This window comes from Lagenorhynchus albirostris, chromosome 10 (genome assembly GCF_949774975.1).
Source record: "Lagenorhynchus albirostris chromosome 10, mLagAlb1.1, whole genome shotgun sequence".
Taxonomy (NCBI): Eukaryota; Metazoa; Chordata; class Mammalia; order Artiodactyla; family Delphinidae; genus Lagenorhynchus; species Lagenorhynchus albirostris.
In genome coordinates this window covers 101,320,114-101,328,207 of record NC_083104.1, presented here as the reverse complement: position 1 = coordinate 101,328,207, position 8,094 = coordinate 101,320,114, and the positions used below count along the sequence as shown (strand labels likewise).

The 8,094-nt window shown below is 49.0% G+C and overlaps 1 non-coding gene across 1 annotated transcript; it reads left to right on the top strand.

Moving 5' to 3' along the window:
- The first annotated feature begins 2,931 nt into the window (after window positions 1–2,931).
- On the top strand, window positions 2,932–2,993 carry LOC132528286 (U7 small nuclear RNA). The gene has a single exon (XR_009543169.1). It is a non-coding gene; the product is annotated as a U7 small nuclear RNA (small nuclear RNA).
- The last annotated feature ends 5,101 nt before the right edge of the window (window positions 2,994–8,094 follow it).

The window sequence follows — 8,094 nt, the reverse complement described above, 5'->3', positions numbered from 1 at the left end:
TTTGGAAACCATGCCCTCAGAAATACGAGTACCAGCCTCGTTCCTACTCACGGCTCCAGTGGGTCCTTCCTTAGAACGGCCTCCAGTTTGCTGGGCTAGACGTCCTCATATTGGGGCATGAGCCACCGGCATACCACGTAACCTTTTCAGATTTCACTGTGAAGCAGACAGTTCACACCTCAGGCCCTTGGTCACCTGGAGTCCACCGCTGGGTGTTTGGGGATGGGGGGACCTTCCTAGCGTCTTGCTTGGGGGCTCAGCATTCTCCCTCCTTTTGCTCTGGGGGTGAAGCTCAGATGGTTGAGGGCTGCGCTGATGAGGCTCTGATCCTGACATGGGGACCCCTCTGCCTGCCTCTGATCCTTTGCCAAAGGCATGGGCCGGCTGCCCGGTAGCAACTGTTAATCAACAGAAAGATGGAGAGCACAGCTCAAATAGACTGGGGGCAAACCCCCCACGGCAGCAGGTCAGCCCATCAGGGACCCTCCCAAGCACTCTCCTAGACCCACACAATTTGGGTAAAATGAAAAAAAGTCCGTTGATTTACACTTTGCTGTTAGGAGCAGTCTGTTAGTTGCGACAGTTACCACTTACTTCCTTTGTTACTAGAAAGCTTTATTACTCTGGAGTTTACAGCATCCTGGAGTGAGAAACTATCATAGAAACACAGTTTGGAGAGGAGAAATGACCTGTAATTCTTACTCAATCAAAGTGTGTGGTTATCACAGCAGCACCAGCCCTCAGCTGCCCAGGGACTCAGGTGTGCTTCGTTCCATAGGGTTTTCACTCCCATCCCCCATCTCTCAATTTCCAATTTTCCCAGGAAGGAGGAAAGACCATCCCATTACCTGTGAGGAGGACGGAAATGCTGGTCGTGGGCCCTGCAGATTTTAAAATTCAAGCCACAGGCTCCGGCGACTGCGTGCGTAGTAGCTGGAGGTGCGCGGGAGACGCGGGATTGTGTCTTTCCTACCATGTACGTCCGGCAAGGCCTCGCCTTGGCTTGGACCTTCCTGGAATCCTAACACATAAAAGCGGTGTCGGCAATCACACTGAAGCCCCTGAATCAGCCTCTAGGTGTTGGTCTCTCGTGACCAGGACACTTGGAAGAACCTACAGCTCCTGGAAGGGAGCAGGTTTGGGGAGAAAAGCGTGTACCCGAGTGACTGAAGTGTAACTGAACCACTTCAATGCAAACTACCCACACCTGTGTTAGGAGGTTTAACAGCTTCAAGGGGTAATTGACACGCAATAAACGGCACGTTAAGTGTACGACTTGATACGTTTTCACACCAGCTTTAGGTTTTTCTTTTAAATTCCACAAATAAGTGAGATCATACAGTATTCGTCTTTCTCTGACATATTTCCCTTAGCATGTACGCCGGGGACATCACCACCTTAATCAAGTGTGACCGTCTCCATCACCGCAAAGTTTCCTCGAGCCTCCTTGTAACCCACCCTCCTGCCCCTCCTCACCCTACCTCTCCCCCAGAAGCCACCGACGCGCTTTTTATCACAAATAAGATTTGCAACCACGTCTCATACCAGTTCCGAGCCCAGCGGGCAAATACGTACTTTCTCTTTGTAGGTTGGGCCTTGCATGGCGTGTTTAAAATTCTCAATTCCCAGAGAGCGACAGAAACAAGAAACAGATGCAGGTGAAAGGCTGGTGCGGGGCCACCTCCCGGGAGTCTCCCCCAGACCAGCCCTACCTGCAGGCCAGCCCGACCAGCCTCTGCCCACGTGGCGGCAACCCTCCCCTCCTTTGCCCGCAGGCTCCCGGCCGCGTGGGGCTCCCGGCCGCGTGGGGCTCCCGGCCGCGTGGGGCTCCCGGCCGCGTGGGGCTCCCGGCCGGGTCTGGCACCCAAACAACCAACCGCAACAAGAGGACGCCGGGAGCCGCCGCTGCAACCTGCCTCTCGCTCCTGCATCACTTAGCTGCTAACAGGACGTCCATTCCCTTCTCCCCCGGAGCTTCAATCCCGTCCGCTCTGCCCCTCTGCTTGCTGGACCTTTTCCTCCATCTGCCCCCGTTACCGCACCAAGTCCGTCTGGCCCGAGGCGCAGCAAGGCAAGACGCTGAGGCGCCGAGGCCCGCAGCAAAGCGAGGATTCGCTCACACAGCAGCCGAGCGAGGACGCGGCAGGACAAGCCTCAAACGCGCCTCCCGAAAGGCTAGCGGCTGGGGTATTTATGGGATGCGGAATGAAGAAGCCCGGGCGGTAGAGGGCGGGGAGCGTGGGGAAAGGTGATTGGAAAAACCTGCGGAACCGAGGTTCTGCGCAGGCGTAACTAAGCTACCGGCCTCTGCACGTTCAAGAGGTCATCGAGCGGACACTCGCGCATGCCCACCTGGAGGGCCGGTGGTCCCATCCAGCCTTAACCAGCTGAGCTCAAACTAGATACAGGTGACTCCAAGATTCTGGAAAACAACTCAGGCCAACATCTTTTTTTTTAGGCTACGTGCTGCGTGGAGAACACGCAGGTCTTCAAGCGACCTTGATTAGCAACGGCGGCAGGTGAAATGGGTTTGACTCGTCACCCGCGGTTTCACCCCTTTCCCAGTCCACGCGGCCCCCGGAGCTCCAGGTCAGCGTAAACAGATTCTTCTCCACCCTCAATCTGTTTGCACAAGGATGCCTCTGGCTTGGCTCTGTCCCGAGGACATCACGCCTGTTCCCACCGGCGCCCCACGCTTGCAGGATGCAGGTGGGGCCGGGAACGGGTACCGCCTGGCTCTCTCCCTGCTGTACCCAGGCCCATCCCCTCCAATGCAGGAAGGCTGTCCGGACGTGTGGTGGCCGTGGAAATGGTCCAGCATATGGTTCGTGCCCGGGTTTGGGCTAATGATGAGGAACATAGTGTTTTCCCGCAAAATAAGAAATTACACCTGTGAAAGGCCTAGTTCGCTTCTGACACAAATAAGCATCAGAGCGTTACAGCTCTTTTAGAAGATGTCAAGCAGGTTTCCTGGTCCACACTGGGAAACCCAAGGGGGAAAAAAAAAAAGCATCAGAAAAGTAGGGTTTGACGGCTGTCACCTTCTTAGACGGACAACATTCTGCCTATGGAATGGGTATCTCTCTCAATAAACCTGCTTTCACTTAGAAAAGAAAAGAAAGAAACAAAGTAGGGCTTAATAGGCATGTGCAGATTTTAAAAACTCCTTAGGAGACTGGTAAGGATTTCTTCAACAGGACACAAAAAAGACTAACCCTAAAGGAAAAGATCAATAAAAATTTCTTTTTTCCCCCAGTTTGATTGAGATATGATTGAGATATAACATTGTATAAGCTTATGGTACACAGCGTAATGATTTGATATATGCATATGTTATGAAATGATCACCACGTTAACATCCGTCACCACAGTTACATTTTTTTTCTTGTGATGAGAATTTTAAAGATCTAGTCTCTTAGCAACTTTCATATATGCAATACAGTATTGTTAACTATAGTCACCCTGCTACACATTACATCCCCAGGAGTTATTTATTTTATACTGGAAACATGCACCTTTTGAATCTCTTTACACCTTTCTCCTCCCCACACACTACCCACCTCTCTCACCTCTAGCAACCACCAATCTGTTCCTTGTAGCTATGAACTTGGCTTTGCTGTTTTGTTTTTTTTTAGATTCCACGTATAAGAGAGATCATGCAGTATTTGTCTTTCTCTGTCATATTTCACTTAGCATGCCCACAGGGTCCATCCATGTTGTTACAAATGGCAGGGTTTCCTTCTTTTTTATGACTGAATGATATTCCATTGTATGTTTGTTTGTTTATGACAATCTTCTTTACACATTAATTCACTGATGGACACTTAGGTTGTTTCCATGTCTTGGCTATTGTAAATAATGCTGCAATGAACATGGGGGTGCAGATATCTTTTTCAGTTAGTGTTTTTATTTCCTCAAGATAAATACTGAGAAGTAGAATTGCTAGATGATATGGTAGTTCTATTTAAATTTTTTGAGGAACCTCCATACTGTTCTCCATATTGGCTACACCAATTTACATTCCCACCAGCAGTGCAGGAAGGTTCCCTTTTCTCCACACCCTCTCCAGCACTTGTTATCTCTTGTCTTTTGATAATAGCCATTCTAACAGGTGTGAGGTGATAGTTCATTGTGGTTTTAATTTGCATTTCCTGACAATGATGTTGAGCACCCTTTCCCCTGTACCTGTTGGAATCTGTATGTTTTCTTTGAAAAAAAATGTCTATTCAGATTCTCTGCCCATTTTTTAAATGAATTATTTGTTCTTCTGCTGTTGAGTTGTATGAGCTCCTTATATATATATTTTTTAATTAATTTATTTTTGGCTGTGTTGGGTCTTCATTGCTATTTGCAGGCTTTCTCTGGTTGTGGTGAGCGGGGGATACTGTGTTGCGGTGTGTGGGCTTCTCTTTGCAGTGGCTTCTCTTGTTGCGGAGCACAGGCTCTAGGCGCACGGGCTTCAGTAGTTGTGGCACGCAGGCTCAGTAGTTGTGGCTCGTGGGGTCTAGAGCGCAGGTTCAGTAGTTGTGGCGCACGGGCTTAGTTGCTCCCCAGCATGTGGGATCTTCCTGGACCAGGGCTCGAACCCATGTCCCCTGCATTGGCAGGCAGATTCTTAACCACTGTGCCACCAGGGAAGTCCTCCTTATATATTTTGGATATTAGTCCCTTATCAGATGTGTGTTTTGCAGATATTTTCCCCCATTCCATAGGTTGCCTTTTCACTGGTTGATCATTCTTTTGCTGTGCAGAAGCTTTCCAATTGTAAAATTAGGAATTCTTTTCATCCGTAAGAGAGTGAAAAGGTGATTCAGAGGAAGAAGCATATTCATAATATATATAAAACAGACAAAGGACTGGTATCCAGGATATGTAAAGGATTCCTACAAATTAATAAGAAAAAGGCTGATAACCCAATTGAAAAAAGGGCATAAGAGACAAACAGCTGGAAATGGATGGTGGTGATGGTTACAGTGTAATATGAATATACTAATACCACTGAACTGTACACTTAGCAGTGACAAACTTGATGTTATGTATCTGTTACCACAGTAAAGTAACATAGTCAAGTTAATTAAAGAAAGAGAAGAGCAGGGAATTCACCAAAAAAGAAAGAAATGCAAATGGCCAAGAAACATACAAAAAATGCCCAACCTCACAAGTCATCAGACAAATTTAAACCACAGCCAGAAATCAATGCACACCTACCAGAATGGCTAAAATGAAAAAGACCGTTCATGCCAAGTGTTGGGGAAAATCTGGAGTAACCGAAACACTCATCCACTGCTGGTGGGAATGTAAAATAGCACCACCACTTTGGAAAACTCTTTGGCAGCATCCAGTGAGGCCGGGCACACCCTCCTACCCAGAAACCCACTCCTGGGCACAGCCCCAACAGGAGTGTGTACGGACTGCCACCAATGACGTGTACTAGGACATCTACAGCAGCGCTCTTTCCAGTAGCCTCAAATGTCCATCGACAGAATGGTGGATGCATACATCATAATATACCTATGAAAGGGATTCTTACAGTAATGGAAACGGATTAACAACAGCTGTGCATAGCTGATGACTCTCACCAGCATAATGTTGAGCAAAAGAAGCCAGAGTCAGAGGAATGCATATACTGCAGGATTCCATTTACAGGACATTCAAACCAGGCAAAAACGAACCTACGGTGTTAGAAGTCAGCAGAGCGATTACCTGAGCGCTCGGAGGTGGGTGCCTGGGGGGAGGGGCTGTGGTAATACTCCATCTCCTGACCTGGGGGCCGGTGATCCAGATATGCTCACTTCGTACAAGACATCAGGCTGTACTCTATCTGGGGCTTTTCTGTATGTACATTACACTTCCACTTTTTTTAAGTTTAATGTAAAAACCTCCTGCTCCTATAGTGCTTCTCACTGATTAAGAAGCACTGTATGTAAAACAAACCCTCGTAATTAGCCTCACTGCCTCTTCAGGCACCATATAAAATAATAAAATGCTTTCAGTACACTGGTTCCCAGGTAGTGTTTATACACACACCTTTCAAAGATATACGCTTTCTTCGTGGCTTTAAAACAAACCCAGAGCACTATGGATTCTGGAATACACGGGTAAAGGGAAGGGTCAGGCTCCAAATCAACAAATTCAACAGTGGGTAAAATTGGGAAATACCAAGCAGAGAAAGGGGGGAAATGGTTATATTTTCTTTTAAATCTTTACTTTTACTCATGGAATGAAGGCGTTCATCCAGTTAAAGAGACAGCTGTAAAGCTTGCTAGAGATGATAGGAAAGAGGCTTTGTATCGTGGGAGGGTTCCTTTAGTAGAGCCAGAACTGACCCCATACGGACCCCAGTTCTGAGTTTACCCCTAAGGCCAGCCCTGGGCAGGACAAGGGCAGAATGCAGGCCTGGAGGCTGAGACACCTGCTTTTGCTGGGCCAGCTGGCCTGGTGAGATGTCCTGTTCTATTCTGCTCTGTTCTACGTAGCAACTACTTCTCATCAGGGTCAATGCTAAGCCTTGGGGATCCGAAAATAAATTAGATACGGCTCCTATTCTCAAGGCAGGAAGCTACAGCAACAGATTAGAATACAAGGTGATGATACCAACGCTCTGGACAATGCTTCAAATAGCCCTCCAGTTCCTCATCTGTGACCTGGGGGCAAAGACAGTACCCGCCTCCCAGGGTTGTAAGGATGAAATGAGACCAGTCAGTCAGCCAGGCACCCAGCACTGAGGAACTGCTCAGTACACGGCTCTGCTGCATGACTGTAACCAGAGCGCCCAGGATGCGATGGAGGCATCAAGACCCAGTCTGGGGGCTTCCCCGGTGGCGCAGTGGTTGAGAGTCCGCCTGCCGATGCAGGGGACACGGGTTCGTGCCCCGGTCCGGGAGGATCCCACATGCCGCGGAGCGGCTGGGCCCGTGAGCCATGGCCGCTGAGCCTGCGCGTCCGGAGCCTGTGCTCCGCAACGGGAGAGGCCGCAACAGTGAGAGGGCTGCGTACCGCAAAAAGAAAAAAAAAAGGATATGACAGAAAAGCAGAAGAGCAGTTGGGACAGACAAGAGAGTCCCAGGACTGTGAGACAGTGCAGGGGGAGCGGGCAGCCCCCAGGGCCCCAGGAGGGGCTGGAGTGTGGAGCTTGGAGCTGAGGCGAAGGGACCTGCAGTGAGGTCTTGGAGGGCCTTGGCACCAAGTTAATGAGCTAGAGTTCCATCCTGTGACAGGGAAACACGGATGGGATTTGTTTTGTTTTGTTTTGTTTTTGCAGTATGCGGCCGGAGGGAGGGAGGGAGGGAGGGAGGGAGGGAGGGAGCGAAAGGTCAGGGCCACAGGGTCACCGTGTGTGGAGCAGGTGGACTGGGTGAGAGCACTCCAGCGGAGAGACTCAGGCTGCGAGACAAGGGCCCAGAGGCCCCAGAAACACAGACCATGGTCACCCTCACTCCCGCCTCTCATGTGACCAAGAGAAAGGCTGGCGCCTGGGAGGCGCACCACAGGACTCCGTCACTGTGATTTAACAGAAATTTTGATTTTGTGCCTGAAAAGATTATCCTCTCCTTAGCCTCAAGATCTTTTCTAAATTAAAAAAAAAGTTTTCTTTCCGCGTATATGATATTGCCAGAGCCATTAGATTCATTGAGAAGAAAGAAGAAGGGTGGTGGCGGGGGGCTGGGGGAGGAGGGCGTGTGTGCTTTAACGGGGACAGAATTCCAGTTTTGCCAGAAGAAAAAAGTTCTGCACGTGGATGGTGGTGACGTGTGCACAGCAGTGTGAACGTACCTAATGCCACTGAACTGTGCACCTGAAATTGGTTAAGATGGAAAGTTTTATGTTGTGTATTTTACCACAGTGAAAATAAACAAATAGTTTAAAAAGACTTCTATAGAGTTTGTTTTCCTCCTTGACACGCATATTTGAATATCGGGGACAAAATGTCTCCAGCACTCTTGATTAGCAAAATGTTTCTTAAAATGCACGTGGCAGGGACTTGGTAGCGCTCTGTCTAGGAGGCGCGAGTAACCTGGCCTTCCTGAACCCTGCAGGGAGGGTGAAGGAGTTTGCAGTCAGTGAAGCCGTTCTTTCCAACAAAAAATTCAATTC